The sequence below is a fragment of the Anas acuta genome, chromosome 2 (genome assembly GCF_963932015.1).
Source record: "Anas acuta chromosome 2, bAnaAcu1.1, whole genome shotgun sequence".
In the NCBI taxonomy this organism is placed as follows: domain Eukaryota; kingdom Metazoa; phylum Chordata; class Aves; order Anseriformes; family Anatidae; genus Anas; species Anas acuta.
This window is the reverse complement of record NC_088980.1, coordinates 102,240,176-102,266,993: the sequence shown is the minus strand read 5'-3', so window position 1 is coordinate 102,266,993 and position 26,818 is coordinate 102,240,176. Positions and strand designations below refer to the sequence as shown.

The 26,818-nt window shown below is 35.5% G+C and overlaps 1 protein-coding gene across 2 annotated transcripts in view; it reads left to right on the top strand.

The window, feature by feature from the left end:
• Positions 1-26,818, top strand: part of LOC137850895 (cadherin-7) — a 97,259-nt gene that overhangs the window by 10,552 nt on the left and 59,889 nt on the right. The gene's annotated exons all lie outside the window — the stretch shown is intronic.

Here is a 26,818-nt window from a genome sequence, read left to right as displayed (position 1 = left end):
ACAATATTTTATTACTAATATTAGTTGTTTTGTTACGTGGGAATACAGAAGTATAATAATGCATATTCTTTCCTAAGAACAAAAAACTAGTCCCAGAAAACAGCATTTCTATATTATCCTGTTTGTTCCCTAAAGACTGGCACTATTATGGTCAAGAGAGAAAGATTCAGGCATCTAGGGGTGTGACAAGTGGAAAGGAGGGCACGTCTACATTGCTGCTATGCTTTGATGTTGCTTGGCTGGCAGAGCGGCACCTTGGGGGCCTCACTGCCCTCTGAGCATGGCATAGCCTTTTGGCTTTACCCACCCTCTGATGGGCACCAGGCCAGCACAGAACAAGCCCTTGCATCAGGGCATCCCAAATGGCTTATTGTCAGCGGCCATAGCTGCATGTGGAACACACTGAGCACAGCTGTGAATCTGTGCCTTAGCTCATTCACTGCGTTGTGCTGGTGAGTAATATGCTTCAGCAAGTATTGAGCAAAAAAAAAACCACCACACAAAACAAAACAAAAAAAACATCCAGCCTTCTTGTACTTCTATGTAACATTTATGTGTAATCATCTTATTGAAAGAAAAACTCATTTCTCTATGTAATATGAGAATCAATAAATGCAGTTTCTCATTAAGATATAGCAAATGCATAGAAAACAAGGGAGTGACAAATTTTTGCAAAATGGTAGGCTTACAGAAAAAAAAAAAATGTAATCTGAAATCCACTACTTCAAATGTACGAGTGCAGGGAATTTCAGCTTACTTGATTTGCCCTACTGAGACAAAAACCTTAATGTTTTTGTTAACACAGCTAAGTACTTAGAATTTAATCATGCCATCAAATAATCAAGTTGAATGGCGATCTGTTCTTGTGACTAAGGCTATGGTTGTGTTTACGTGTTTTTCTGAACTGGAGCTAGTATTATGCACAACTGAGCACTAAAGGAGAACTAGAATAAACAAATATATGTATATTTCGTTTCAAGCATCATGAAAGTTTTTGTTAAGTTAGAGTTAGGTAGCAGTTTCAACTTGGAAACTACTTGGCTTTGTAAGGTGTTCTTTTTTTTTTTTTTTTTTTTGGAGGGAGGTGGGGTGAAGAGGAGTGAAGAGGAAAGGGAGAATAATATATTTGGAAAGGAAAATAGTATATTTGGCATTCTTACCTGGTGATATAAAAGGATGTGTGGCTTACAGTTTAGAATTTCTCTCCTGGAAAATAAATGTCTTTAAATACTTGACAGAAGTCTGGTTTTGATCTGTAGCAATTCTCATATTCACTAGATTATTGTGTTTTGGCCAAATATGCTGTGGTAACACTGGAGTACACGACGTGATTATTTTTAGCTTCACAGTCTGCTTTTTCCAGTCCTTTCCAGGAGTCCTAGCATTCATATATATATATATTCTGAAAAGCAACCCCTTCACGTCTATTTTTATTTATTTTTTTACTAGTAACAGTCTGTGCCCAGCCTGCCTTTGTATCAGCAGTATGAATTGTTGGCTCAAGAATTCACATTTGTACCAGCATTTTGTAGGAAAAGCAGACATAAATTTGCACTTTCAAAAGGAAGCACATTTTCCTGGAAACAGAGCCCTTGCTGAGCATCTTATAAGATAAGATGTGCCCAGTTCCTAACCTTCACTCTGGAGAGGCTTTTTACTGTGTGGTTCCTGAGGTGCAATCACGACCAAAGCTGCATTCCCATGCAGGGGAGAAAAGAGGTGAAGAAGTGATTTTCGTTCTGTGTGTTAACATATTATATGGAGTACCACTCTGAAGTGAGCAGCAGTCACCTTCCTCCCCCTTTCTTCCACCTAAAAATATTGCTGTGCCTGTTTCAAAGCCTCTGTAGGCAGGTAGGGACTGAGGAGATTGAGATTTGGATAGAAGGGTAGGTTTTTTTCCTTCCTCTTGGTGAGGAAAGTGAAGAGCTGGCATAACTCACTTCTCTCATCAAGTGAAGTGGAAACAGCAACCAGACTCTGCTTCATATTCTGCAGAGCATTCTGCTCCTGGGGAGGTCAGTCCTATGCTACCTGAAGTTCAGGATGCTTTGCAGGGTGCCAGTCTGACCGTGGACACCCAGGAAGGAGGAACCTGCCTTCAGATTTTAATGGCTGTGAGAGAAACTGCTTCAGAAACAAGCAGGCAAATGGAGCTGTGCTAGGGAGTATTTTCTCTCTGCCACTGTCCAATTTTAAAACGCCCTAGGCAGTTCTGTTTGGATGAGGCAGTATTTGGAGAATGTTAGGGTTACATTGCAAATTAGTTAAAAGTCATGAAATACCAATGTTAATTCCATGTTTGGCATTAATTCTGTCCTTCTGGCTGCATGCAATTTAACATTTTAATTACATGATCATGCAAGGTAAAATCCAATTCCTTGGAAATTATATAATAGGATTCCTATTCACTTCGTTAAGATGAGTCTTTCACTTAAAATATATTTTTTTCAATGTTTTCATATTTAGATTTCAGATCCATATCATAAGTGTATTGAATTATTGATATGTTGTTTATTTTCAGTGGTGTTTGTTTGTTTTTAAATGTATTTATTTTTTTGAGGAAGCAGGGTCCTGTTTCTCCCATCACTCTGGAGAAACCTTTGGAGAAACACCAATAGTTTTACAATAATTAATAGGAATCAGAGGTGATTGAAGTTTGTTGCTGTTACTGGTAGTTTGTTTTTGTTTTTTGTTTGCTTTTATATGTAGGTCTTTCCTCTCTGTGGTATGAATTTTAATCATCTTGGATTCAATCCTGAGTAATTCTGAGTGCCTCTTGGGAGGTGCTTAACAGTCCAGATTGTGGACTGAAACATATACAATTTCTTTCTATCAATCAGCACAGCATATTTTTTTTATTATTTTATTTTTAATAAAAGAGTTGAAGAAATTAACTATTTAGCCCATTTACCCATCCAGATAGTCCCCATTATTTTCCAGGCATTCCATGTAGGAATTGAAGCAGTTAACTATGATAATAATTTAGCTGGAAGCTTAGGTGGCTTCTGTTTTCCAGAAACAGTTTACTATTTCTCTATAAAATGTCTTACTCTGTATTTTCCATATAAATGAATTTAATTGAATCTACTTGGATATAAAAATAATAATATAGAACAGTTTAAAATGATTTGATATAAAAATACCTAAAATTACAAATGTATATAGTATATATAGTATAAATTTATATAGTATATGCTATAATACTGAATATTTTAAAATCTGTTTACAGTCACATAGTTAAAATCTGGATAGGTATGCAGAGGCAAAAAAAAAAAAAAAAGGATGCAGTTGAAGTCTAATTTTATGTCTGATATTCTTTTGTTGTTTTCCCATGTTTTTGTTACATAATTATGCAAACATTGTGTGTGTGTGTGTTTTTGTTTTTAGTTTGAAGGACTTTGTGTGTGTGTCCTTTTTGTTTGTTTGTAGGATTTGTGCTTTTTTGTTGTTGTTGTTTTGTTTTGTTTTGTTTTGTTTTGTTCCTGGTTTTCTTTTATTTAGTTTCACCAGTGTTTGCCTGCAAGAATGTTGGTCTCCTCAAAAGCATTGGAATTACACAAAGCCACAGACAGTAATTCTTTTATTTGTCTTTTATAAGTAAACAAGCAAAAAACAACAACTGAATCAAAAGCAGCCCACAAATAAACTTGAAGTGAAACAAGGCTGAGAACTCCATGTGATTGAGTGTGAAAATTGATGGCTGACTTTATTATTTTCTTTTGAACCCAGACCAAAACTCCTTTTCCAATGGCTCTAGATTTATGGATGGTTAGAGACAGAGACAGTTTCAAGCACATAAGCACAATGGTTACTGAGATAAACTTTTAAATTATTATTATTATTATTATTATTATTATTATTATTATTATTATTATTATTATTATTATTTTATTGGACCTTTCTAAGATGTGAAGGGCTGATAATAAAGGGTAACAAAGAAAATCATTGATACAGTGATATATCAAGCAGAATTTGCAGTTATGCACTGAAGCAAGGTGGAGAAAGGGCTTTCTAAGTAGCAGAACAGCAGAATAACCAGAAATGTATATTATTTGTTGGTATAGACTGTAGAATGCTTCTTCCAGACTCATCAGTTTGGAGGGAAGAAGGCTGTGGGTTTTTTTTGTTGTTGTTTTGGTTTTTTTTTGGTGTGACAGAATTATTCACATTTGATATTTACCTATTGCAATATGTTTGCAATATGTAACAAGCCATACAGACACAGTGAAAAGTGCATCTCTTTTCCTGGCTCATTGCCTGCCATTTTCAAATGTGCGTGGTAACTTTTGGACTATGTTGGATAATAAGCGTTCTTGGTAAAATACTTTAAATCAGTAAGTACTGTGAAAGCATTGGCCACACTCTTTCAAACTCATAGCAATGTACCAAATACCAGTCACTGAGAAACAGAGGGAACTTCATCTGTGAATGAGAAAGCTGAGAACCTCTGAATAGAAATAAGTCCAGTAGCTTTTCATCTCTCTAGAAACCCACTACAACAACTTTACTGTCACTCTGGGAAATGGAGAGGAGAAGAAGGGAAGTTATAAGGGCTAAATTTAGGCAAAATGGGCTAGGCTGCCACATTTATAGATAAGGGAGCAGGAGGCAGGTTGGTTGTGATTCTTTTTCCTCTTGTTGTCTGTGGAGGTAACCCATGGAGACCTGAGCCCAGTCTCAGCCTTGGGCTTTTGCCTCTCCAAATAGCCTGCATAAGATAAATGTTCAAGTCTGCTCTGAAAAACTGCAGCTGAGCACCCAGCTGAGAGTAGCTACAGCTCTGCACAGAAATAATTTTTTTTTCTTTCCCAAGTCCTTTTGAGAGGAAAAAAAAAAGTTTCTTATCTTTATTTGTGTACACTATGTGGAAAACAAAGATAGCATAACGAATCAGAGAAACTTCCTTCCTCATTGTTACATATATTTTTATTCTTTTTCTATTTGTTATCTTCATTTTAACATAATCTTTGAATCAGTATTGTTTTATATACTCCCAAAAGTCAACTTCTGAAACTGAAAATGCGAATCTGCTCTGTTTCTGATATTTATCCATTGCAGCGACTCTTTGTTGTTCTGTGCTGTGAAAATTGATAACAGATGACCTTTTAAGAAAAATCAGACATAACCACTCTTGTCAATATTATTCCACCACAAGTTCTGCAAATGAAACAAATGACTAATCAAAATACTCAAGTACTGCATATCTGCTTTGTAGAAGGAATAGGTCTTGGTAAAGGGGTACCCCAGACATACAGAAGAGGTATGAATTTACCAGCTCAACTTGTTATTTATAAGTTGCTAGTAGCACAGACTTTTCATCGCTGGGGAGTCACTATGGGCTTTGTGTTATTCCATGCTTTATTTTGTTTGGATTACCCCAAATAACAAAGTTGACAACCTGAATGTTTCCTACTTAGCATACAGGGCTAAAGTATCTCTGGGGAGAACAGTGAGATTAAGGCACACAGGAAGAATTATCTGAAGGGATAACCCAAAATCTACTGTTTTTTTCTTGGTTTATTTCATTAGCCTGCACAGCTATAGTGTAATTTCCTCTTTCCCTATTTGTAGGAAGTCATTGTCTTACTCACATAGCTGAACGGATACAGAAATGGGTTTTATGCAGGGGATTTAAAGTGATGACAATTCCGCATGCTCAAGCTCTAAAAGACAATTTATATGTAATTTCATTATTAAAAGCAATAATAGAGTTGAGAGACTTATGGTTGGATACTGAACCAGGACATGAAGCTTTATGATCTTTTAGTACAATATAGAACATTGATGCTTAACATGTGGCATTACAGAAGAGGAAGGTTAGTGAAGGTGATGACAACATTTGTAAATTAAGTAGCCCTCATCACAGCTTTTTATTCGGTGGCACAGCTATGCTATTTGTATAATCGTGTAATACCAGTGCTGTACTTCAGTAGACTAATAAGCTCTACCTGCAGTGCTCTGCTCTAGATTTCTTTGGGACGTTATTTTAAACTATATTTTATGGGTCTCTCTGACAAATCAGAAAAACAAGAGTGAAAGCTAATTTTCATACCATATGTAGATGTAAGTCTCCTGTATGCTTGGCTGGTTATCAGGAAATGCTTTATTTTCATGAGAGCTTGAGAAGTTTTACAGTTTTGATGTGAGTGAAGCTCTTGTTGCCTCAGCTGACTATTTTTTTTTTTTTAATCTTTTATTCTAACATTTGCATATGCTAAAAGTGTTTTCTGTCCTATTGGCTCTCTTTATTGTCTGTCACTTGTTATCCAGTTTTACTTCTGTCCTCTAGTCTTACTGATGGTGTTGGAAATGCAGGGCTGTAGGACCGGGGCTACCAAGAAGTGCCAGTATTCACATTATTATGTGAATTCCATTATTGTTAGAGATGTCCAGTCAGGAATCAAATCCCCACCATGAGCTAGGTGCAGTGCAGGCTAAGACAAACCTCTGCCCTGAGACAGAGGTCTTGTAAAACAAGAGGCAGTAACAGATTAAGAAGTAAGAATACAATCCAGTGAAATATGGAGATATCAATCAACATCCCCAAAATAACTTGAGAACAATAACTCGCTCACATCCTTTTCCAATAAGATAAAATATTGCTTATTCTAAACACGAAAATCAAAACTGTTTTAAACAACATGAATAGATAACAGAATATCTTTTCCTGCCTTTATGTTCTAACCTTTATAGGTGACAATTTGGTTGAAATTCCTAAGGATGGATCTATGTTAGTATGAGGCTACTTGTCTAAAAATCTTGTTTCAGGACAGTGAAGATAAAGGAAGTTTTTCTATTGCTTTCAAAAGTTCAAACTGCACATGCTTCAAAGTTTTATATCTTGTAACCTGCTATCACTCTATATTTTCCATGTTGCCTTTTTTCTTATACCTATACTGTTCAGCACAAGTATCTGTCTACAGGTCCATTGGGTGTTCATTCCATGTATTTAGCACTTTTCACCTCACATTCTAATAGTCCAGCACTATTGCTGCTCTGTCACATTTTTTTTTTTTTCTGCCAAATTTCTTCTTTGCTCCATGGCATCTTTGTTGTTGTTGTTTTTCAATCTCACGCTTCACAACTTAAATTCCTTTTTGTGTGTATGTATGTGTGTGTTTTGGTTTTTGAGTACTCAATAAAATTATACCATGTATGTATGTCAGATTTTGATGTTAACTTTTACCTGCTGAGGTGAGTATCTGGGACAATATATTAGAGATCCTGAAAAGTCAGGCAATGGTGCTTTTGTGTCCAGTAAACCATCTTTAACATAAGTGGTAATTAATGCTGGAAAATCTCTGCATTATAAATCTTTGTCACAACATCATGAAGTTCTCTGGAAGAAGTGGCTTAACCATGTGTTGAGGTTGGAATGGCTGAAAGAAGAAAGACGTGAATACACTACGTTGCCCACTTCTGTCAGAGTACCTGTTAGCTACCTTGTACTACCAATGTATATCTTCTTATATCTTCTCAGTGCTTTTTGTGCTAGAAGAGACAGTTTTGTCACATAAATTAGAGACAAGTTACTCTTAGAAAAATTGGTGTAAGTTATGCTGCTAGGTGAATCCTAACTGTTCAAATTATATATCCAAATATGATTACCAGCACACACTGTGAGCAGAAGTTTGAGGAGGTCCTAATGCGTACTGTCATAGCTTTAAGGCGGTAAGAAATCTCTTATCTTTTATTTTTATTTTTATTTTTATTTTTATTTTTAAAGGGGGGTAGTGAGTTTACATGGTAAAAAAATAAAAAGATAATAAAAAATAATAATGTCAACACCTAATTATAGATCACATGCCCTTCCCAAAAACCAGGAAAAAACGAGTATATTGACACATGTTAGCTCAGCTCCGAAACCTTGACTAACTTTGTTCCAGGGTCATTACAGTAGAATTTTGTCAGTTCAAGAGAGAGACTATATTTCTCTTTTTGGTATTTTAAATAGTGACTTAAATAGATTTTACTTTCAGAGCTTTCTAATATTTTTTTTTGACTGATACGTATTAAAAGCAGTGCAGCATAACAATTATTTTTGTTTCATTCAGTATTTCAGGAGAAAAAGGTAGTTGAAGAGAAAAGGAGCACCCTTACAATTTTTGGTACAAGAAGAAGTCATGTTTGAGTTCAGGAAAATCAGTGGCTTATATCCCTCCAGTTACTATAAATGCAATCTTTGCTACATATTATGTTTGGTGAATAGTTCATCATAGTGTTGCATTTGGATTATCAGCAATTGAAAATCTACCTAAACTTTTTCAAACTTATAAGAAAAGATTTTATTATAGTAGCATATTATTGCATTTTTTATATTTTGCAGTGGCTTCATTTGAAAGAAAAAATCATACACATAAATTAACAATGATATTTTTCCTGAGCATTCCATTTTGAACAAAAATATAATACATAAATATGTTGTTGCTAAGTTATGTTCTGAGAGAGCTGGGTGGATATGATAGAAGTAAGCTCACATTTCATTTTACCCAAGACACTGATAAAAGTAAAAGAAATTAAACTAATCAAAGTAAATTATGATTTTAAATATATATATATTCAAATACTGTTGGAAATATAGAAAATAACCATTTCACCTGCATCCTAATTATAATATTGAAATCCAAATTTAAATATTTTCATGGTATCAACTGCATTTTCTTAATCATTACATTCCATACATTCAACTTTATAATTTAAATGGTAGAGAAAATATTTATCTTGTTTATTAATGTGTTCTATTTGCATTAAAAAAAACACCACCAACAACAACAAAAAAAGCACAAATTTTGCTACTGTGTGTTTCTCCTATGTATTACTGTGTTAACTCAGCTAGCTTAAGTAAAAGAGGACAGTGATATATCTGCATTAGCATTTTTGCTTGGATCAGATGTGCATTTCTGAAGTTAACGTCTGTTGTTTCCATTTAGTATATTCCAGTTGTGGAGCGGGATTTCAGTGGGCAAGCTAGATTCCAGTTAGTCGAGACTAAATTAGAAAAGTAAGATCCATAAATGCACCGATTAAACTCCTAGTGGGACCAGACTGGTCTCATTGCTAGTCTAAAGGAAAACCCCAGAACATATAGTGTGGACACTGGTCCCTCAGCACCGACTGTTTCTCCCTGAGTATCCCGACCCATTGTATTGTACTACTTGCTGACATAGCCAATGAAGGAACTCTGTTAATGACAAAAGAACCATAATAAAAGGGTGCTGATCATCAAAATCAGTAAATATGCTCATAAAGTTATATATATTTAGGATTCATTCTTGCAAATGTTTGTGACTCAACTTAAAACTTGCTAACATTAATAGTGCCTTTCATTTGGTACAGTATTTGCTGGTGTTACATGCCTGTGCATGCCTGTGCAAAATGTGGAATTTTGTCCTTTATGTTGGTTTAGAACACACAGTACTGTAGTAGCACTACTACACAAATCACATATCACAAATAATATAACAAAGAATCTTTTTTTTTTTTTATTTTATCTTTCAGGTAAATAGAAATGCCAAGACAAATATAGCTCTTTTGCACATGAAAATGTGAGAAAATACAAAATATACTTTGCTGTCTCAGGATGTTTTTCAGAATGCTCCCCTGGGACAAGGTAGTTGTAAACAGCTGAGAAAAAGGCTTTATTTTATTTTATTTTATTTTATTTTATTTTATTTTATTTTATTTTATTTTATTTTATTTTATTTTATTTTATTTTATTTTATTTTATTTTATTTTATTTTATTTTATTTTATTTTATTTTATTTTATTATTTATTTATTTATTTTTATTATTATTATTATTTTTAATATATGCGGCTTTTCATGGAATAATTGAAGATTTAAACCAGAATCTTGAGAAGATCACTTTTATTTACTCTAGAAAGCCATCTGAGATCATTATTTTTTGGAATAAAACTATTTGTCCATTTTAATTGATTTTTTAACTGATATTTTATTTCACTGTTTACTTAAAGAAGAATACTGCAGATTGATTGACAAGAGGTAGCAACACATTTCACATTTTTGACAGTGAAAAAATTACCTTCCTTTTGTATAGTCACATAGTGTTCTTTGAGCTCTGAAGGTCTGCTTTATGGTGTTTCATATGGGTGAATAGGATATATGTTGCAAACAGCTAAAAGCAGTCCAACATAATGTTCTACCTAAATCACAAAGGATTCTTTGGTCCTTTCCGAGTAGAAAGAAATATACCTAATAGTATTTTCCAGGTAGTACAAGAAGATTTTATTGCATGAATTCCATGAACTGTTGCCATAGTCATACCGTCCCATTTGCTCTTCCTATTTAAGTAAATCATGAGAAATTGCATTGAGGACCAGAGAGACATGAAATTTTGTTGCTGTGGAGTGCATGTGAGAAAAATTAAGCCCATAATGTTATTTTCCATTTGAAACGTTTCCAAAATGCAGAAGAACTTGGTACTTGGATACATGCATAAGGATGATAAGCTGCTTAAACATTTCATACCAAAGTATCAAATTGTAACCCTCCTGACTAGGAAATCAAACAATTCACTTTTTTTTTTTTTTTTTTTTTTTAATTTCTTACAAAGTAGACAGGTGCTGCATTAGGTAAGGTTTAGCTTGTTATTCCATAACAATTGAAAGTTTTCAGACACAGCTGTGAAAAGCAGATGGTCATTTCTTAAGTTTCCATAATCAGGGTATAATAACAATACCATAAATTAGCCAAATACTTATCTTTCTTATACAATTTGCATATATCATATGGATAGAGTAAGCATTTGTGAAAGTGCTTGGCATATTTCTATGTTTAAAAACAAACAAAAAAAAAACCTACAACAAACTTTCAGGGATTTAATACTGCATAGCGTTTATATGGAAAACTTTAAAATAATCCCTCTTGTTTCTGGATGTTCTTAATTTTTATATATATGTAAGCTGTCATCCTTCACACCCACATCTTCCATTTTACCACATAACCATTCCTTACCAAGCAATATATATTTCACTATTTTAAAAGCTTTCCTAGTCAGCTTTGTAATCTTTTGTTCATCTTCATGTCTCGTCTATTCACTAGGTCTATTTTTTCACTGTCTTCTTGACATCAAGGCCAGGCAGGAAAGGGCCTTGGCCAACCTGACCTAGTGGGTAGCATTTATGCCTGTGGCTGGAGGGGTTGAGTTAGATGATCTTTAAGGTCCCTTCCAACCTGAATCATTCTGTGATTCTGTGATGTGGCATGGAATATCCCTTTGGTCTCTAAGTCAGCTGCCCTCGCTGACTCTCCCCACTCTTACTTCTTGCCCTTGGAGGGGGGAGGGGACCATCCACCAGATGGTCCACCCATCAAATCCATGTTTCCAATTTAGAGATTATGATGTCATGTGGGACTGTGTCAAAGGCCTTACAGAAGTCCAAGTAGATGACATCAGCAGGTCTTCTCTTGTTGACTGATGCAGATACTCCATCATGGAAGGCCACCAGATGGGTCATGCACAATTTACCCTTGAAGAAGCCATGCTGGCTGTCTTGGATCACCTCCTTGTCCTGCATGTGCCATAACATTGCCTCCAGGAGGATTCATTCCATGATCTTGCCAGGCACAGAAGTGAGACCCACCAGTCTGTAGTTTCCCAGATCTTCCTTTCTACTTTTTTAAAAAATTGGAGTGATGTTTCCTTTTTTCCAGTCACCAGGGATGTTGCCTGAATGCCATAATTTTTCAAATATAACAGAGAGTGGCTTGATGACTACATCAACCAATTCCCTCAGAACCCTGGAATGCATGTCATCAGGGCCTAGACTAGTACAACTAGTAGACTAGTAACAACTAGACTTGTAGTTGAGTTGTAGTTAACTTGTAGTTAAGTTGCATCAGGAGGTCCTGAATTTGCTCTATGCTTACTTACAGTGAGTAGGACTCTGCTCCCCCAGCCCCCACCTAGAGGTTCAGGGGCATGATAGATGTGGGATGCCTGATCACCAGTATATATCAAAGCAAAGAATTTTTTAAGTACTTCTGCCTTTTCCTCATCTGTTGTTACCTGTTTTCTGTCTTCATTTGTCAGAGGTGGTATGCTCTCCCTAGCATTTATTTTGCAGCCAACGTACCAGTAGAACCCCTTCTTGTTATTCTTTGCATCCCTTGCCAAGTTTACTTCTGTCAATGCCTTGGCTTTCCTGATCCCATCCCTGCACATCTAGACACCATTTTTGTGCTCTTCCCAGGGCACATGGTCCTGTTTCCACCATCTGTGCATTTCCTTCTTTTGCCTAACTTTGACCAGCAGATCCTTAGTTAACCATACTGGTTTCCTACCTTCCCTTCATGATTTATTACACATGAGAATATTACACAATGATTTATTACACATGAGAATGCTCTTGCACTCCAAGGAAAATATCTTTAAAGGGTTGCCAGCTCTTATTAGATCCTCTATCCCTAAAGACCGTGTCCCATGGGGTCTCACCTACTAATTCTTTGAACGGCTGGAAGTTGGATCTTCTGAAATTCATTGTCCTGCCTTTGTTCTTAGCCAGGCCCATATCCCTCAAGATCACAAACTCAACCAGAGTGTGGGCACTGCAATGTAGGCTTCCTCCAATATTAATCTCTTTAATGGGCTCTTCTGCATTGGCAAGCACCAGGTCCCATGCCACACTCAACAACAGAAGCTGGGAAGGAGAAGAGGGGGCTCTTGTTACGAACATGTCTGTTCTCCCAAAGAACTGTTATATGTATTGAGGCACCCTGCTTCCCAGGACATGGCCAAACATTGAACCTTGCTCATTGATAGGGAGTAGAGAATAATTGTGCTGTTTTGTTTATTTATTTATTTATTTGTAACTGCTAATGTTAGCTGACTTAGGCATTGTTAGTTTAGATGGGGAAAAAAAGAGGATCTAGCCATAGATCCAGACATATTCTGGTTTGAGAATTATGCAGATGACTAGGTCTGCTAAATAGAAGGCTAAAAGGGACAAAAAGGTAAGGAAAGATCACTTGTAATGGAAGGAGGAAGATACCATGTACGACAAGGTAATCTACATGTATGATACTTGGGAGCAGCAAAAACAAATACAATCAAGACAAAAAGTAACGGAAAGGTGATTTGATGTTTCTTTTCTGGTAACAGGGAAGCAGATGACATAAAAGGAAAAAATTAATTATTTCTTATAAAATATTTCTGCAGTAAACCAGGAAAATCAGCATTTGACCTGAAGAAGTCTTAAACATGAGTATCACCATGCCAAACAACATAGGACAAGACAGAAAAGCCTCCTATCAGTATGATGTCCAAGAATTGCTGAGCCAAGCAAGATGGAGTGTAGATTAATGAAGGAGAGACAGATCTCAAGAAGTCCAAGCAAGACTAAGCTATTAGAAAATGGGGAGAAGGATGCAAGTATGTATAGCCATCAGGGCAGCATCTGGTCCTTGTCCAGCCTGTTTCCAAAGTAAAAGCTAAAAAGGAAAGGGATTAATACTGTGGTTCACCACTAAGGAAAGCTGCCTGCACCTTATGAAGTAAACTTCTTGTTGGAGTCAAGGGGATGAAATAATGATACCTCTGGGTCTTCAAGGGCTTTCAGTTTCTCTGTAGATACCTTCCCTTCTAGACTGATATTTTAACATTCACAATTTCATGTCACTGTATTTCCTTCAACCTGTTTGCAGGCTACATGAGAACATTTCCTTCAGACTAATTTTAATGTCTTATCAAAATTAGATTTTTTTTCATGTTATGTAAGCTACAGTGCCACACTCAGAACTTTCCTTTTATCTATTAATTTATAAGTGGAATGAGGGTAGAAGGTGATGGTCCATTATGCTGGATTGATCTTATGCTGAAAAATTGTATTTTCCAGACAGTTTTTGCAAATTTTACTTCCAGAAGCACAAAGTGAAATCAATGAATGCTTTTCATAAGGGATGTTGCAGACTGAGAGCCCAGGTGCTTTGTCTTGCTTCCAAAATTATTGCCAAGTAAGCAATGAGACTGTGAGGAAGACGACGATAAGAGGAGCATCCTGATGACAGATCCTTCTGAAACCTTTAAAGATATAAGGGTCTGTCTGCAAACTACACTAAAAATGCAAGATACTTACCTTTGAATCAGGAATAATTTTACCTTCTGTGTATTAGACACAGCAGTTCACCTTTCACCTCTGACCATTTCATGCTTTCTTTATTACAATCCTTAGGCTGCAAAGAACAATTTGGAATACAGTTTGGACTGTAGCAGGGAGAGCTAAGAGGTTGTGGATCAGATTCAATTCACCAGAAAATCATTTTGTGAGGTAGCAAGATACAGGAGAAACATGCTGCAGCTTAACCATCAAGGTCAGAAGAGTTAAGTATATTACAGTGAGGAAATTTGTCAGCGATATTACAGATTTTTTCTGGAGTCTAGCATTCTTGCATATGTAAATTATCTTTTCTAACAGAACTCTGACAGAACTGATGCAAACTCAGAAGTGCCATCATAGAGAGTACTGGGATGAAACCAGAACTTTTTCCCTGATAACTATTCTGACTTGTTGGAAATAAAAATACAGTAATGATGAATGGCATGACACTTTCTTATTTTTTTTCTTGATATCAAAGTGCACCTTTGGTTTTGTTGGTGGCAACAGAAATAATGCAATTAAATAAGCTTTTTTGTTTTTGTATTTTGTATTTTTTTATTTTTTAATGCTAAAGCATTAAGATTCTATTTAATAGTGTTTGGTAGAAGACATCTTTTTTTCTGAGTGATGACTTGGAAGGCAAAGTAAGAGTTTTTCATACTCCTAAAGTTGTGTGTACCATTACCCTTCCTGAAGTTTTGCTGTAATGTTAAATACTTTTTTTTTTTTTTAATATACTTTATTATTATTATTTTTATTTTTACTTCAAATGAAGGTTTGGATACCTTCATGGTGGAGTGTGAGACTGTCAGAAGCAGCAGCATGGAAAATGCAGCTCAGAAACATGAATCTCCACACCTTAGGTGTCTTCACTAAGTACAACAGTCAAATATGTGTCTGATTGTTTGCAGAGTAGCAGAAAATTTGCTCTTAAAAGTGACTGGATAAAATTATACTTAGTTTCTCAGTAGATGAATTCCATATGTGAGTCACACCTGCCCATTCTGCAGATAATTTTTCCTACTTATTACTGCTATTAGTCCTGCTGAGCTAACACAGCTGAGAGACAGCAAACTGCATTCTATTATTTCTTGAGTGCCATCCATGGACTTGTTTGTTATGTTCCACTAAGTTACACCTGCACAATCCCATTGTAAGCTAAGGGACCATACATTTTCACAATGAGAACAGAGTCTCAAGACAGCAGGGGTTTTACTTATGTAACCAGAGGCATAATTCATCTTGTGGAACGAGAGTTTGTCTTTACAAGACTGTACCAAGGTTGCAACACAGGAAGCCGATGTATGACTTATCCATTTAGTCTGTTTGCAATGTGAATTGCAGAAAGGCATTGCTGTTTTTGTACTACCACTTTTCAGCAAGTAGAACATTAAAAGAAAGCCTGTTCACTGTCTTAATGCCTTTTAATGATAAAATTGGTTTACTGTGTTAATTCAGTTTGTTCTTTGCCTCTTAATATTTAACTCACTAGATTCAATATTGAACAACTATTCTCCTTCCACTCCTGTCACTATTACCACAATTTTTGAATATATATGAACAGAACTTGGGTCTCTTACTCAACTGGTACGCTTTCTCCTTGAGAAAAAAAGAGCAGTAAATAGAGCATTCTAGTTCCTGTTATATAGTCATTGTTTTTGTCTTCTAGTCTTCCACCTGTTCTAAAAGTAGCTGCAGAGCAAACCTAAGGATATTCCATATCCAGTGCTGTCATGAGCACTGACCACCAATGTTTGTTCACTTTTGTGGATAACACATTTCAAAGTTTCTCATGTACTCTTGTTTGAAAACAGAAAAAATATCTTTTTTCTTCCTCTCATTTTATCTATAAAATATGAATAGAGATTGATGGAGAAACAAAATAGAAAGAAGCAATAAAACATATTTTGGAAAAAAAAAAAAAAAAAAGAAAGAAACAAAAGAGCTAATCAGGCAACTAGCCAACCACAAACTCCCATAAGACTATGGGATCTGTGGGACCATTAAGAGGACAAACAGTTTGCCAGTTAGCAATGTGAGGAATAGAGTGAGGCTGAGGAAACACAATTGCATTTGGAAACGTATATAAATTAGACAAAGGAGAGGAATATAAATTTCAGTTGTGAACAACAAGTGAAGTGATTAAGCAGACCTTTGTTTATTTTAGAATGCTTAATTTTAAGTGTATTTGAAGCTTATATGTCCTTTATCTTCATTAGTTCAGCAGATCTGCTTCTGATTTTTTTTTTTTTTTTTTTTTTTTTTTTTGTGAATGTGTGGAAACATTTATTTGTGTTATTTTCAAAAGCTGTATCTCCTTCATTCATAAGTAATATAACTTAGTAAACTGCATTTGTATTTAAACTACAGTCTGCACATCTTTGAAGGGAAAAAGTATGCAAAACCCAACCATAAATAAGAGATTTTTTTTTTTTTCATGTGCAGAAAGTTATTATTTGGAAAATTATTGTTGAATTAAAAATAAAACTTTCTTTTTGAAAGTTATTAAATTTTATCAGTATCTAGTAATGTACAAAGCTCAAAATTTTATGAATAAGGTTATATATTTTTCCTTAAAAATATACGAGCATCTTCTCAATGATTGGAAATTGTTCTCTCTTTGCAGACCACTAAGCTGTGCTGATTCACACCAAGTGAAGCACCTTACAGAACTTCCCTGAGGGGGGTTATTTGGCACAGGTTGTTTGTTTTAATGGACCACACAGAAGGTATAAGACAAAAGTTGAAAATGCTTTGAGTATGAATTTCTGAACATTACAATTAGTGACAGAAGGCCAATCAATGAGACAATAATCCTATAAAAATACAGAAGGATCAGATTGGTTGTAGAATTAGAATAGCTTTAATATGGATGTATGCAAGGGGATAGCAAAGGAGCTGGAAAGTTTCCATCTGCTTTGTATACAAAGTGATTAGATTGTGATCACTTAGTCCAAGAGGACAGAAATGATGCACAATTCTGCCAGGATGAGACATGCAAATTGGATCAATTAAGCTTTGAGAGTGCTTAGACAATCTGGTAGAGAAGTTTACATGCTGTGTCAAGTGAAACTTAGCAAAGATCAGTCTTGAATGCTGGGGGCAAGCATGACAGTGGTTTAAACTCTAATCTCCAAAGGTAATCCATTGTTTTAAGATTTCTTTATAGAAAGAAAATGGTCAGATAGCTTAATAAAAGACCCCTTTAGGACATTCTTGATGGTATGTATATACAAGAAGTATGACAGAAAAATTAGTAACAGTCAACTAATGTCAACAGTTTAAAGTAGATGAGAATAAATTCAGATGGCTGATCTTATTTGCAGTTAATGGAATATATAATACTAACATCTTATATACCTTCACGATACTTTACAACCCCATGCAATGCTACAGGGTTGGGACAAAGTGGCTGGAAAGCTGTGCAGAGGAAAAGGAAATGGGGGTGCTGATTGATGCTCATCTGAACATGAGCTGGCAGTTTGCCCAGGTGGCCAAGAGGGCCAACATCATCCTGGCTTGTATCAGGAATAGTGTAACCAGCAGGACCAGGGAGGTGGTTGTACCCCTGTACTCTGCTCTGGTGAGGCCACATTTCAAGTTCTGTGTTCAGTTATGAGCCCCTAACTTCAAGAAAGACGTCGTGGGATATGTGGGATAAACTGGGATACTCAGCCTTCTGATCTGGAAGTCTGGGACGAGGAGCCCCCCACAGTTCAGGTGGAAACAGTTAGAGACCTGCTGCTCCACCTGGACTGTCACAAGTCCATGGGGCCATATGAGATCCACCCAAGGGTGCTGAGGGAGTTGGCAGATATGATTGCTGGGCTGCCTTTCATCACCTATCAGCAGTCATGGTCATCCAGAGAGATCCCGGATGGTCATCCAGAGAGATCCCGGATGACTGGAGACTTGCTAATATGACACCCATCTATAAGAAGGATCATAAGGAGAACCCACAGAACTACAGGCCTGTCAGCCTGACCTTGGTGCCAGGAAAGGTGATGGAAAAGGTCATCTTGAATGCAATCACACAGCATATGCCGGACAGCTGGGGAATCAGGCCTAGTCAGCATGGGTTCATGAAAGGCAAGTTGTACTTGACCAACCTCATCTCCTTCTGGGTGACCTGTCCGGCAGATTAGGGAAAGTCTGTTTATAAGTCTACCTAGATATCAGCAAAGCCTTTGACACAGTCTCCCACAGTATTCTCCTGGAGATGCTGGCAGCCCATGGCTTGGACAGGTACAGTCTGCTGGGTTAAAAATTGGCTGACGGCATCCTGGCTTGTATCAGGAATAGTGTAGCCATCAGGACCAGGGTCCCCTTGTACTCTTCTCTGGTGAGGCCACACCTTGAGTGCAGTGTTCAGCTTTAGGCTCCTCACTGCAAGAAAGACATTGAGGCCCATTTCCAGAGAAGGGCCACGAAGCTGGTGAAGGGCCTGGAACACAAGTCCTATGAGGAGCAGCTGAAGGCACTGGGGTTGTTTAGTCTGGAGAAGATGAGGTTCAGGGGAGACCTTATTGCACTCTATAACTACCCAAAAGGAAGTTGTGGAGAGCTGGGTGTTGTTCTTTTCTCACCAATAACTAGTGATAGGACTGGAAGGAATGGCCTCTAGTTGCACCAGAGGAGTTTAGGTTGGAAATAGGAGATATTTCTTCTCAGAAACAGTAGTCAGGCATTGGAACAGGTTGCCCAGGGAGGTGGTGGCATCACCATCCCTGGGGGTGTTTAAGGAAAGGTTGGACTTGATGCTTACAGACATGGTGTAGTGGGTGACAATGGTGGTACGATGATGGTTGTACTAGGCGATCTTGAAGGTCTTTTCCAACCTTAATGATTCTGTAATGACCACAGTGCTTCAGAAGCAGGGAGTGTTCTTGTAAGAAAATCATTGTCTGTTCCATTTTCATTGAACCAGACTATACTCAGAATGGAAACAAAGTAGAAATGGTTATTAGACAGAAGTGTTCTAATTTTATCAGGGACTAGCTACGAATTTGAATTATGTACCTTATGCAAAATCTTGTATACTGCTAAAAGGACATATAGCGTTAGATAACCAGAGGGGTCTTTATGTAAATGAGAAGCTCACAATATATGTAAAGTACTGTAGCCTTCATAATTTTTTTTTTTTTTAAAGAAATACTTTGAAGATTCTCAGTAGAATCCAGATGGTTTTCAGAATTAGACACAGGTCTGCACAATTTGAATTTTAATGTAAATTAAACAGGTACACATGACCAACATAAAATAATATCTGCCTCTTAATAATCATTTGTTCACCAATGGCAAATACATTGATTGTGTTGCCAGCATTTAACGGTAATGACTAAGAAACATAGTAAGAATGTCTTATGGTGAAAATACAAAGAACACATAAATTTTTTTTTTTTTTTTTTTTTTTTTTTTACTGAAAAACAAGTGAAATTCAGTTTTAATCCATAACTACCTTCTCTCATAATTTTAAATGTCAAAATGTGGTTTAAGGAATCAAGGTGTAATGACTGCATAAGAATTTGCTGAGATTGTCTTTATTAAGCACTCCTCATACTCACTAAACAAGAAAAAGGCATCAGGAGATCATTGTCCTTTTTGTACAGCTGTTAAAATCCCTCTAAGCGGGAAGGCTTTATATACAATTAACCTAGCATTGTTCATGTTAAGGCAGTTTATTATGGTTTTGAAATACTAATGCATTATCCTCCCCCTCAAATGTTTTCTGAAAAACAGCATAAGACACACGCATTAAAAGCTTTTTTTTTTTTTTTTTTTCTCAGCCCTTAATCCTATGGAGTGAAAATGTCCATCAAAATATGAAGTACTAAGTACTATCTTGAGATCAGCCCTGGCAGACCTGCAAATTTTAATAATAATAATAAAAAAAATAGAAGAAATCAAACCTTTTAAAGTATTTATTCACAAGGGATCAACTTAAATTATCAGAACAATTTAAAACAGACTTTCAAACATCCATATTTACTGTGCATATCCTACTTCTTGTTCTGAATACTGAACAGCTACATTGTGAACTTAGGTAATGGAATCACTTAAGCTTTCAATGCTGCTTCTTACAATTAGTCAATGTGATGCACATTGCCGTTTATTAAAGAACCCTTTCTTTGCTCAGGGATTAAGTCTCAGGTTCAGAACGGTGCTTATGCATATGGTCGGCACAAGATTCCATAAGCAAGTCCTGAAATGTTTGAGGATGACAGAAATGAGGATGCTTTTTTAACCCAGAGAATTATAAAATACAGATTTACTTTGATGTAACATAGTGTTAAATTTCCTTACTCTTCTGAGCAAACTTTGAAAATCAAGCTGTTAATTAACTAGTCAACATAGATGGATGGATGGATATGGATATTACAAACACTTCAGGGTAAAAATGAATGTGATAAACTACCTTAAGTGAAGGGAAATAAGTGTACATAAGTGTAAGGGAAAGATAAAAATTAAAGGAACTAGTCCTATAAGCTTCTGAGAAAATAATAACTTATTTGTTATTCAGTTTTACCTTACAAACTCTGAACTTCAGTGCTATTAGTCAGTCATAACAGTTAATAGAAAGCACTACAGAAATCTTAGAGAACTTAATCAAGCCAGACTGAAAAGAGATTCTAAATGAAATACAAACACACTGCTAACAGTAATATGTTTTGAGATAAGAAGTTAACCAAGGGATTCTTTTGCTCTCTTTAAGTGAACTTACAAGATTTTATGACTGTTTTCACAAAAGTCAATATTAATTTAATATTTACAAAGCAAAATATAATAAAAATGTCAATACTTTGACATATATATTATCATTTCTGTAAGTAAAAAGAAAATAAAAAATATAATCTAGATGTCAACTGACATATTAATTCTTCTTTGTTTTAATAGTTTCGTAAATTTTATTTAAGTCCTTAACTGTTTGCAGAGAATTAAAAGTTAATGTGTCTATAGATGCTGTTAATTACTTCTTCTTCTTCTTTTTTTTTTTTTAATGGTATTTTTTTTTTGTAATTAAAATGATCAGATTGTGCTGTCTGCCATAGTCCAGTATTCTATAAGCTTCTATAGTCAAAATTTGTCACAGTTTACAGTTCAACATTTTATAGTTGTCTTCTAGACTGTTAGAAGTTAGGGTTTCAGCACTCCCTATTAGCACACAAGTGCATTAACTTTCAAGAGCAAATAAAATTTCAGGAATGGATACAGCATAAAAATAGACATACATACACAAAGAAAAAGGAAACGGAAAAGGAAAATAAACATAAAATAATAAGAAAAAAAAAAGAATAAAATAAAAAGGAAAAAAGACAAAGAAAAAACCTCTACACCCTCCAGGAATCTGTTTCTTAGTACTTGGTACTAATGTTCTTTGGAATCAGGCTCCTATGAGAAAATCATTATCAACCAAGCAGTGCTGCAAGCTATTTTGGATAGTTGAAGCAGAAACAGGATAATCACAGTAAACTATAGATCAGTAGTTTGATAAAGACACAATATGAAGGTATAATTTCTACTCGAAAATGAAGTCATTTAGTATAAGTACATACCTATCTCATAAAATACTTTAATACCAAATGAGTTTTTGTTTGTAAATTTGGTATTATTGACATGAATAGTTCAACAAAAAAGTGTGTGATTATTTTCCCACTCAGTGCTATTACATCTAATTCTTTAGGTCATGGAGTTAGAGATGAAAAAAAATATCTTTTATATGCTCTCATCTTTTATGGTTGAAATGCCAGACCTGAATTATGGATAAGTAGAAAAAGTGATAGGGGAGAAACAACTTGGTATTTTTTTGTTATTTCTGTTTCCAAGAACTGGAAAAATCCAGAAGTATTCATTTTGCATTATGTCAGGTGTATAGATTCTGCAATCAACATCGTTTCCCCTCCTGTCTCCCCTTTTTTCGTGTACTACAAGGTATAGTGCATTTATGCATTTTCTGGACTTTAAAACAAACAAACAAACAAAAAACCACAAATAAATAAATAAAATCCAAAACTTTAATACCATAAATAATTAATAAAAAGATTAATGTGTTAATATAGAATACTATAAGAACTAGAAAAAACATGCATATACACTTGTGTAAATATATATCTTTTATTTAAGGAAATTATGTATATTAGAAATAGTTCCTTAAGTATATTAAACTTACATCAGTAAGGATTGTTAGACGCATAGTGGTGAAGTAATCTGAGAAGAATAGTAAGTGAACTTACTTGAAAACTGTTTTTGTAAGATGTTACACGTGCATAAACCTTTGGACACCTATGTCCATGAACATCTGCAAGCCCAGAGATGTTCTTATATGGAGTATGCTCGGGCCTTTGGTATGTTGCATTTTATTTGCCATGTTGCGTTTTTTAAGCCTGTTCACTTTCATAAAAGCTACATGTTGGGAATGCAGGAAGAGAACATCCTTTATTATACTGCTGAAATAAAGAGCAGTGACTTTAGGAGAATTTTCTCTTGTAGCTTCAGTGATTCTCGGCAACAAAATAAATCAAATCATTGGATCAGGAAATGCATTGTTTTAGTATAGAGCAGCAAGTATTTGGATCATGTAAAAATACTAGTGGTGTGTATAAAAGAGAACTTAGTCTCTCTCTTCTGATTATAAATAAATGCAGAGACCTCCATACTGCTAGTACATTTACTAGAACAATTACTTAGGAATTCATAAATAGAATTTCACTCCAGTGGTATTTTCATGTGATTTAATCAAAAAAATAAATCTATTTATGTTGAAGCACAAATAGTTTTTGTTTTGTAATTCAGAGAGCAAATCCACTACTCTATGGCTTGGTTTGTCAGTGACACAATTTTGTTGAAAAACTCAGAATAAGAACTTCAAGGCATAACTACTAGTGTACTGAGAGTGTTTTGAAAAAAAAAAGTGATATGCATATTATTTACATAGGAAAAACTTGGAACACTGGAAAAACTTGAAGTGTGTATGTGAGGGAAAATCATTCCTGTTTTCCATTCCAACCATGTTATGTTGCCTGCAGGCTCTTGGTGGTGCTACAATACAGTATTGTTGGCCCTCTCCCCCTAGTAGATATTATGCAATTAGTACATGGTGATGCAGAGTATACAGATGGCTTTTACCTCCTAAAGCTGCCAAACTGTCTTTTAAGAGTGCGAATGACAAATAGTCATTTTGGAGAGTGACATGCCATGATGATGGCCCATTAAAACTCTTCAAGAATACTCAGCCAGATACATATGCCCACTCAGCCCCATCTACAGAATCAGCTGCTTCTGAGTTCCTCCTGTAGCTGCACCGATCTTAATGGGATGACTGCACAAGTCCCTGTTGCCACAGGGCATTTCATACTCTTATTAAAACTGTGGGGAGAGAGGCACAGATTTATGTGTACATCATCTGCAGAAGTAGGAAAAGAAGGCACAATAAGGAAATATATGTATATGAGTGTATATGCATACACATATCCAAATATATGTGTATGAGTGTATATGTATACACACGCATATACAGGCATCGTGTTTCTATATGTACATGATCACTATTGGTCTATATAAAGAATTGTTATACATTATACAGAAATAGAAGACACTATAGGAATAACTGAGTATTATTAAAATAAAAATGTCAAAAATATGATATGGTTGCTATTATCACATTCAGTTTTCAGTATTTCCTATTAATTATTCAGCTCACTAGCCTTTAGATGACAGTTTCTTTTATTCCTAGGGGATCCTTTCATTTGAACTTTTTTATTCACTTAGAAGCCTTGGGGGCTTTCTTAGATACTAATTGGAATGTTATGAAGTATAAGTCTTAGAATTTTGGTACTTCTATTTTGAATTTTGTTTGAATAATAATCATCAAGGAGTTAAAAAGTTTCATTGTTCTCTTTTCTGCTTCACCCCCCTTTTTAAAAAAGTTGGCAAAATCAAACATTCACTTTGCTTCCTGTCGTTGAGTTGTTAAGGTTATTATCCTCCTAGAGCACTGATTAGTCACTAGAGAGTGTAAGGGCTATATACTTTTTTCTGAACTCTCCCACAGACATGTCTGAACTTTTGACTGGGGAACCTGCATGGAGGAAGAATGAGATAATGAAGCCTAGCTGCTTATTCCAAATTTGATGATGGGAGAAATATCTGAGGAAATTAATAAAATTATTTTAATTTCTTTAAACAACAAAATGTTGAAGAATCTGTTTCTGTCCCACATTACTTTTGTAACAAGACCAAAATAATTGAAATTAAAATAGAAATTTTAAAATATTTTAATTTATTATTTTAATTTCTTAGGCATAGAACCATGCATTCTGTAGCAGCAAGAAATGGTTCAGAAAGTAAATTAATAGGGGAAATAATGATTATTTTTTCAAGAATCATACCTAATTCATTTAGAGGAGGCTGATACTTAAGTTACTCTCCCTGCCCCTCAGCCAGTTTTCTTTATTTGCTCCCCTGATTCCAGAATTTTAATTCTGTTGACAATTTAAATCTCACGCCCTATTTTCTTTTTACTTCAGAGTAAAAAAAAAAAAAAAAAAAAAGAAAAGAAAAAAAAAAGGACACCTGATCAGATGTCTAACAATATGATCAGATGCCTAACAATATTCAGTCACTGAAAACAACAGCTCAATTACTATTTTATGATTTTGTTTCATTAGTTGTTGTTGTTGTTGTTGTTTTCCAAAAAAAAATTCAGAATGTTTCTTCTCATTTCAACTTGTTTTTCTTTTTCTCTGTGTCCTTTTGTCCTCCTTTTCATGTTCCATCTCCTCTACCCCATCATATCCCCTGGAGTTATTTCATTAGTTTGTTTCCCATTCAGCTTCTCTGCTGGTCCCACAGAACTGACTATGTTCTCATTCATGTTTTTGTTGTTGTTGTTTGCTTGTTTTGTTTTTAATCTCTAGTTCCTCTCTCCTTCTTTAACTTATTCATGTATTTATTTATTTATTTTATTTATTATCATGCATCTAAATGAATACTTTGACTTTAGACAGAGTGTTATTCTTACTGGCTATATATATACTGTTGAATATGAAGATCTCTAAGCCCAAGATACACGAACAGCATATAATTTGCCCGCAAGGGGGCTATTAACCACAGCTGTGGGGTGACACAGCTGGTACTCCCAAAGGGATGTTCTCTGGTTTTACCTTGAAAATGAAATGCACTCATGTGATATGTAACCTCTCATTATGCGTGTGACTTTGGGATGTTCTTGGATAGATATATTAGTTTGTGGTCATTTGTAGGACAGCAGTGTTACCAGATGCAATATAAAAGAGGATTTGGAGACAGCCTGAGTTCAGACAGACTATAAGGATGATGCTGGGAATGAAGAAATCTCAGGACCTCAGTCATTACAGCAGCTCTTAGGTCTTCTGTCAGCTCTGGGCACTCTAGATGCAATTTTCAGGGGTTTAGTTCAACACAGAGTAGAATTTTTTTCTAGGTTGACTGGGTTTTGAACAAGGCTGTCACAAGAGTGCTTTTCTCCCACAGTCAGTTCTGTGTAGTTTTATGATAGAAAGTTTTGGTTATAAAATAGGCAAGAAGATTACTGATGGCTTGGTGTTCTTTACTTTTTTTTTTTTTTTTTTTTTCTTCTTTTTTTTCCCCCTTCCTTATTGCTCTGTGCTTTTAGGGACAAGGCAGAAATAAAGCTACAGTTTAGCCACTTCCACATCACCAAGAAGTACAGGTGCCTGCAAAATCATGAGTCATATTTTTATTTCTTTCCTCCCTTTCTAGCTACTTCCACATCAAGAAATGAAAGGGTGCAGGCAGGCAGGCTCTCCTTCTTGAGAAAACTTCAGTTATTTTGCAAACAAATGATTTTTTCTTCTGGCATCAAGGAGATATGGAGCTGGGTTTCACTGAAGTATCTCATGTTTGCTATGTCTGTCCCTTTGCCATCATTACTGTGTGATCCTGCTGCTGCTGCAAACCTCTTAATGTTCTCTCTGCTTTTCTTCTTCAGCCAGATTCAGCCCTAAATCTGTAGTGTCTGCAGTGAAACATCATCCATGCTACCATAGTGAGGAACTTCTATAAAGTGAGATATTTGAAGAAGAAAAAAGGAAAAGAGCATATGAATGTTGCATCTACTTTAAGGGAGCCTGAACTGAAAATCAGAGCAAGAGAAAACCTCTAATTCAGAACTCAGACAGATCAGTGGTGGCCAGATAAATTGTTTTTAATGCATTGCAGTACCTCTGCTTGCTGATAAAAATAAATGTCCTTCTCTACTGAAAATACTGCATTAGCATACTTTAATGGCAAGTGATGCAAACTACAGATCTGCACCTACAAATGCACTAAACCCAAAAAGCTATTGAGTATTAAGGATCTTGAAGGAAATGTAATATATAGGTTTGAGTATTCTCTAGAATAATCATGATTCTAAGAGTCCAAATAAGCATAAATCATTGGGTGAGACAGTATACTAAACATTTACTGCTGCAGAATGAAAAATGTATGTGAAGACAAAATTTTATTCATCGCAGGAGTTAGGGTAGACATGCCTTTGCTACTGAGTCAAACTGACTGCTCTCGTTTATCGCACATATCTAAACAAGCATTTTCTAAATCTGAAGGGAGATTTAGAGCTTGGTTTAGAAGATTTAAGTGCTCTCTTTTTAGTTTGATTTCATAGACAGTAGAAGATAGTAAGTTCTCTTCTAAAAGCAACCACAA